This window comes from Microcebus murinus, chromosome 11 (assembly GCF_040939455.1).
Source record: "Microcebus murinus isolate Inina chromosome 11, M.murinus_Inina_mat1.0, whole genome shotgun sequence".
NCBI classification, from domain to species: Eukaryota; Metazoa; Chordata; class Mammalia; order Primates; family Cheirogaleidae; genus Microcebus; species Microcebus murinus.
The window spans coordinates 102617798-102624317 of record NC_134114.1 but is presented as its reverse complement, the minus strand read 5'-3'; the positions used below and the strand labels follow the sequence as shown (position 1 = coordinate 102624317).

Here is a 6520-nt window from a genome sequence, read left to right as displayed (position 1 = left end):
AGCCTGTGGCACCCGGTATTCCCAGGCGGTCTCCCATCCAAGTACTAACCAGGCCCGACCCTGCTTAGCTTCCGAGACCAGACGAGATCGGGGGCGTTCAGGGTGGTGTGGCCCTAGACGGCGGCGGAGGGCGCCCCTGCCCCGCTCGAGAAGCCGAGCCTCTCTGCGCTTCCCCGCCGCCGCCTCCCGCCCCAGGCCCCGCGCCGGGCGGGGCCGGGCCGGCCGGGTCCCGCGGGCTGCCAGGGACGGGGGTGATGGGCGGGGCGGGGCGGGGGGCTGTCTCTCTATACACACACACACACACTCACACTCACTCACACTCACACAAGATGCGCCTCCACGGCTGGACTCGCCAAGGTGGAGCCCTCCCAGCCCCCCTCGTCTCCTCGCCCGGCCTCCTTCACCTACCCGCTGCCCACCCCCAGCGCGTCGCTGCCGCTGACTGCGCACGCGCGGGACGCTCGCCCTTTGACCCCAGCCAGGGGCCGCCCTCCCCCACAACCCCTTTCAGCTGCGCCCCCCCTCGCCCTGTGGGTGGGCTGCCGCCTATTCCCCCGGGCCAGGGCTGGGGCACAGCCAGTGTATGGGGCGTGTCTCTCTGGGGATGTGTCCCATGGGTGGGGTGGGGTGGCGTGGTTTGGGGGGCGCTGAAGAAATCAGTCCCCTCCATCTCCTACCTCTGGAAAACGCCCAAGCCCGTGGAGAACTGCCGGCACCGCTTCGTGGGGGCCGGGACCCTCCTCCGTGTCCTCCTGTGGCCCAGTCCAAGGGGCCTGGGCCTGGCCGGGGCTGCTTTGGACCCCGACCACCCTGGCGTGTGGACTCGCTAAAAATCGGCCATTAGATATTGGATTCCAGCTTCCTGGAGGTCATTTCACTAATGAGTGCACCGGAAAGAGTTTCCTAATCCATCTGTGAGGGTGGCAACTGAAGGAGAATTTTAAAGCTGACAGAATAGGCGAGGGAAGGCATAGGAGATTTCCACACCCAGCAAGGAAGACTTTCCCGAAATGGAAGAAAGAAACGAGCAAACAGAGACACCGGTAGCCCGCCCGGAAAAGAGTCTGCCCCTGAGAGAAAGCACCCTGACCAGGTTCACCCGTGGGTGGGTGGCGAGCTAGCGGCATTCAGAAGAGCGAGGCCCGCAGTCTGTGCGGAAGACACCTGCACTCGGGTGTGTGTGGCGGCGCGATTCCCAAGCAGCTCTAGATGTTAAACTAATGAGGAGAAGCCAGGGAGTTCCCAACGCCCCAGGTGTCCTCAGCCCACGACTGGCTGCTGTGGGAATGCGAAGCCCGGCTCCTTGTCTCAGAGCGGGGTTCCCAGGAGGATCAGGCTGAAGCTGGGACTTGGCCTCAAAGTGTCCCCTCGCATGGCCACCCCCTTCCCCTTCCTGCTCCTCTACTCCTGGTGCCCCTCCATCCAGGGGCCAGACCTTAAAGAGTCACCGCAAGAGAATCCTGGTCCCAAAGGAGCCTTCTGGGGGACCGGTGCTGAGAGAGGTTGTGGGCATGGCCCGCTGGGGCTCTGCCCGACCCAGGGCTGAGAGATGCCACCTCCCAGCTCTGGGTCCCTGCAGGAAGTGTTGGCAAGCACAGGGCCGGTCCTCGAAAGGCCCAGGTGCAGGGAGCCCAGGCCAAGCAGCCTGTGGAAGAAGCCACTTGCCGTGCCACCCCGGGAACAGGACTGCAGGCCCCGGCCCTTCCCACCTCCTCCTCCTCCTCCTCCTCCTCCCCCCCGCCCCGCCCCCACAGGGCACAGGGCTCAGAGACACCTCAGACTCTTGCTACCCAAAGTGCAAAGGGCATCAGTTGCTCCTCCAACCCCCCCCCCCCGCCCAGCAGACCACGTTGTCCAGCCAGCCCCCGGGCCTCCCTGGGGTGCCCAGCACAAAAGTGCAGACACCCACCGGACCCTCAGTCTCAGTTTTCGGAGGTTTTTGCCACTCTAAGGACCCGCAGGCCAGCTGGGCCTTCGGGCAGGACAGAGAGCCCCGGAATCCGACGTGGAGAGCTGCGTGTACGTCCCCATCAGGAGGCGGTCCCCACCTCCGCGGCTCTCCCCTTGCGGGGAGCGGCAGCCCAGCCGGCAGCCGCAGGGCCTCAGGGAAGACACCAGGCTGGGCCCCCGCGGCACAGCGGGGGCACGTCCCCCGCACTCACGCGACTTAGGGACGGCTGCTGGAGACTGCTGCGGCCACCCTGCTGCCGGGTTTCCGGAGGGCTTCCTGGAAGCAGCGTCCACACCAAGCCCTTGGAAGGCCCAGGCGACGGAGGAGCCGGTCAGGCAGGGGCCGAGGACGGTGAGAGGCCGGGCGGGAAGGAGCGTGTCAGGCAGGGGCAGAGGACGGTGACCGGCCGGGCGGGGAGGAGCCGGTCAGGCGGGGGCCCAGGACAGTGACGGGCCTGGCCGGGGAGGAGTGCGTCAGGCAGGGGCAGAGGAGACGGGCTGGGTAAGGGTTAGGGTTACAGTTAGGGCACAATTCACAATCCCAAAGACGTGGAAGCGACCCGAGTGCCCATCCATCCAGGAGTGCATCAATAAAATGTGGCGCGTGGACACCACGGAGTGCCATTCGGCTGTGAGGAGCAGCGGTGAGAGGGCGCCTCTCGTGTTCTCCTGGCCAGAGCTGGAACCCGTTCCAGTAAGCCAAGTATCCCAAGAATGAACACACGAGCACCACGTGAGCGCGCTCACCAGCAAATTGGTACGAACGGATGGACGCCTAAGTGGACAGAGAGGAATCACCTTCATCGGGTGGGTGTTGGGCGGGCGGGTGGGGGGAGGGGAGGGGCATACACATCCATTAGGCATGGGGTGGGTGCGCACCGACTGGGGGATGGGCGCACTTGAAGCTCTGACCCGAGGGGGGAGGCTTGGAGAGGGCAAGGCACCCGACCTTAACATTGGTACCCCCACAATACGCTGGAACAACATGAGAGGTATATGAATAAGAACACAGGGGGGGCCGGGCGCGGTGGCTCACGCCTGTAATCCTAGCTCTCTGGGAGGCCGAGGCGGGCGGATTGCTCCAGGTCAGGAGTTCGAAACCAGCCTGAGCAAGAGCGAGACCCCGTCTCTACTAAAAATAGAAAGAAATTAATTGGCCAACTAATATATATAGAAAAACACAGCCGGGCGTGGTGGTGCATGCCTGTAGTCCCAACTACTCGGGAGGCTGAGGCAGCAGGATTGCTTGAGCCCGGAGATTGAGGTTGCTGTGAGCTAGGCTGACGCCATGGCACTCACTCTAGCCTGGGCAGCAAAACGAGACTCTGTCTCAAAAAAAAAAAAAAAAGAACACAGGGGGGAGGGCGGCACGGGCAACACATGTCACCTGAATACTTGTACTCCCATCATCTGCTTGAAAAGAGAGAGAAAAGAAAATGCAATCCTAGAGGTAAGAGACACTTTTTAAAAATAATGAATCCGAAGAGAAAAGTAAAAGGAGGCCTGTGGAGCAGGTCTGGGTGTGACTCCGGATCCCCCAACATCAGGTGCCACCACCAAAGATTCCTGCGTGTAGCCCATAGAACCCCAAAAGCAACGGGACGAGTTCTGGTCACATACTCCCTCAAAATGACATCCTGGCCTTCTTCTGGAACTCCCTCCCCTCTCAGACTCTCAAGGTTTCCTCCAGTGTGTCGGTTCCCACAGAGCAGACCTTTGGTCTGAGACCTGACAGTCCAGATGCCACGCATGCTGCCGCGTGGCGGCGGTGTCGCGGCTTGGGACAAGAGGAGGCCCCACGGTGCGGGCTGGGGCGCCAGGCACCGCGCGGGCGCTGAGGGTGGGGGTGACCCCCACCCCGGGCCGCCGCCTCGCTCCAAGAAAGGGGACAGAACAAGAGGCAAGAAAAAAAAAAAAAAAAGCAGCAGCCTGTGGCACCCGGTATTCCCAGGCGGTCTCCCATCCAAGTACTAACCAGGCCCGACCCTGCTTAGCTTCCGAGACCAGACGAGATCGGGGGCGTTCAGGGTGGTGTGGCCCTAGACGGCGGCGGAGGGCGCCCCTGCCCCGCTCGAGAAGCCGAGCCTCTCTGGGCTTCCCCGCCGCCGCCTCCCGCCCCAGGCCCCGCGCCGGGCGGGGCCGGGCCGGCCGGGTCCCGCGGGCTCCCAGGGACGGGGGTGATGGGCGGGGCGGGGCGGGGCGGGGTGGGGGGCTGTCTCTCTATACACACACACACACACTCACACTCACTCACACTCACACAAGATGCGCCTCCACGGCTGGACTCGCCAAGGTGGAGCCCTCCCAGCCCCCCTCGTCTCCTCGCCCGGCCTCCTTCACCTACCCGCTGCCCACCCCCAGCGCGTCGCTGCCGCTGACTGCGCACGCGCGGGACGCTCGCCCTTTGACCCCAGCCAGGGGCCGCCCTCCCCCACAACCCCTTTCAGCTGCGCCCCCCCCTCGCCCTGTGGGTGGGCTGCCGCCTATTCCCCCGGGCCAGGGCTGGGGCACAGCCAGTGTATGGGGCGTCTCTCTCTGGGGATGTGTCCCATGGGTGGGGTGGGGTGGCGTGGTTTGGGGGGCGCTGAAGAAATCAGTCCCCTCCATCTCCTACCTCTGGAAAACGCCCAAGCCCGTGGAGAACTGCCGGCACCGCTTCGTGGGGGCCGGGACCCTCCTCCGTGTCCTCCTGTGGCCCAGTCCAAGGGGCCTGGGCCTGGCCGGGGCTGCTTTGGACCCCGACCACCCTGGCGTGTGGACTCGCTAAAAATCAGCTATTAGATATTGGATTCCAGCTTCCTGGAGGTCATTTCACTAATGAGTGCACCGGAAAGAGTTTCCTAATCCATCTGTGAGGGTGGCAACTGAAGGAGAATTTTAAAGCTGACAGAATAGGCGAGGGAAGGCATAGGAGATTTCCACACCCAGCAAGGAAGACTTTCCCGAAATGGAAGAAAGAAACGAGCAAACAGAGACACCGGTAGCCCGCCCGGAAAAGAGTCTGCCCCCGAGAGAAAGCACCCTGACCAGGTTCACCCGTGGGTGGGTGGCGAGCTAGCGGCATTCAGAAGAGCGAGGCCCGCAGTCTGTGCGGAAGACACCTGCACTCGGGTGTGTGTGGCGGCGCGATTCCCAAGCAGCTCTAGATGTTAAACCAAGGAGAAGCCAGGGAGTTCCCAACGCCCCAGGTGTCCTCAGCCCACGACTGGCTGCTGTGGGAATGCGAAGCCCGGCTCCTTGTCTCAGAGCGGGGTTCCCAGGAGGATCAGGCTGAAGCTGGGACTTGGCCTCAAAGTGTCCCCTCGCATGGCCACCCCCTTCCCCTTCCTGCTCCTCTACTCCTGGTGCCCCTCCATCCAGGGGCCAGACCTTAAAGAGTCACCGCAAGAGAATCCTGGTCCCAAAGGAGCCTTCTGGGGGACCGGTGCTGAGAGAGGTTGTGGGCATGGCCCGCTGGGGCTCTGCCCGACCCAGGGCTGAGAGATGCCACCTCCCAGCTCTGGGTCCCTGCAGGAAGTGTTGGCAAGCACAGGGCCGGTCCTCCAAAGGCCCAGGTGCAGGGAGCCCAGGCCAAGCAGCCTGTGGAAGAAGCCACTTGCCGTGCCACCCCGGGAACAGGACTGCAGGCCCCGGCCCTTCCCACCTCCTCCTCCTCCTCCTCCTCCTCCCCCCCGCCCCGCCCCCACAGGGCACAGGGCTCAGAGACACCTCAGACTCTTGCTACCCAAAGTGCAAAGGGCATCAGTTGCTCCTCCAACCCCCCCCCCCCCCCCGCCCAGCAGACCACGTTGTCCAGCCAGCCCCCGGGCCTCCCTGGGGTGCCCAGCACAAAAGTGCAGACACCCACCGGACCCTCAGTCTCAGTTTTCGGAGGTTTTTGCCACTCTAAGGACCCGCAGGCCAGCTGGGCCTTCGGGCAGGACAGAGAGCCCCGGAATCCGACGTGGAGAGCTGCGTGTACGTCCCCATCAGGAGGCGGTCCCCACCTCCGCGGCTCTCCCCTTGCGGGGAGCGGCAGCCCAGCCGGCAGCCGCAGGGCCTCAGGGAAGACACCAGGCTGGGCCCCCGCGGCACAGCGGGGGCACGTCCCCCGCACTCACGCGACTTAGGGACGGCTGCTGGAGACTGCTGCGGCCACCCTGCTGCCGGGTTTCTGGAGGGCTTCCTGGAAGCAGCGTCCACACCAAGCCCTTGGAAGGCCCAGGCGACGGAGGAGCCGGTCAGGCAGGGGCCGAGGACGGTGAGAGGCCGGGCGGGAAGGAGCGTGTCAGGCAGGGGCAGAGGACGGTGACCGGCCGGGCGGGGAGGAGCCGGTCAGGCGGGGGCCCAGGACAGTGACGGGCCTGGCCGGGGAGGAGTGCGTCAGGCAGGGGCAGAGGAGACGGGCTGGGTAAGGGTTAGGGTTACAGTTAGGGCACAATTCACAATCCCAAAGACGTGGAAGCGACCCGAGTGCCCATCCATCCAGGAGTGCATCAATAAAATGTGGCTCGTGGACACCACGGAGTGCCATTCGGCTGTGAGGAGCAGCGGTGAGAGGGCGCCTCTCGTGTTCTCCTGGCCAGAGCTG

The 6520-nt window shown here is 64.3% G+C and overlaps 2 non-coding genes across 2 annotated transcripts; both read right to left on the bottom strand.

Annotated features, from left to right (window-relative positions):
* On the bottom strand, nt 1–119 carry LOC142873881 (5S ribosomal RNA). Its single transcript, XR_012921854.1, has one exon. It is a non-coding gene; the product is annotated as a 5S ribosomal RNA (ribosomal RNA).
* A 3757-nt stretch (nt 120–3876) lies between these two features.
* On the bottom strand, nt 3877–3995 carry LOC142873880 (5S ribosomal RNA). The gene has a single exon (XR_012921853.1). It is a non-coding gene; the product is annotated as a 5S ribosomal RNA (ribosomal RNA).
* Nucleotides 3996–6520: the final 2525 nt, after the last annotated feature.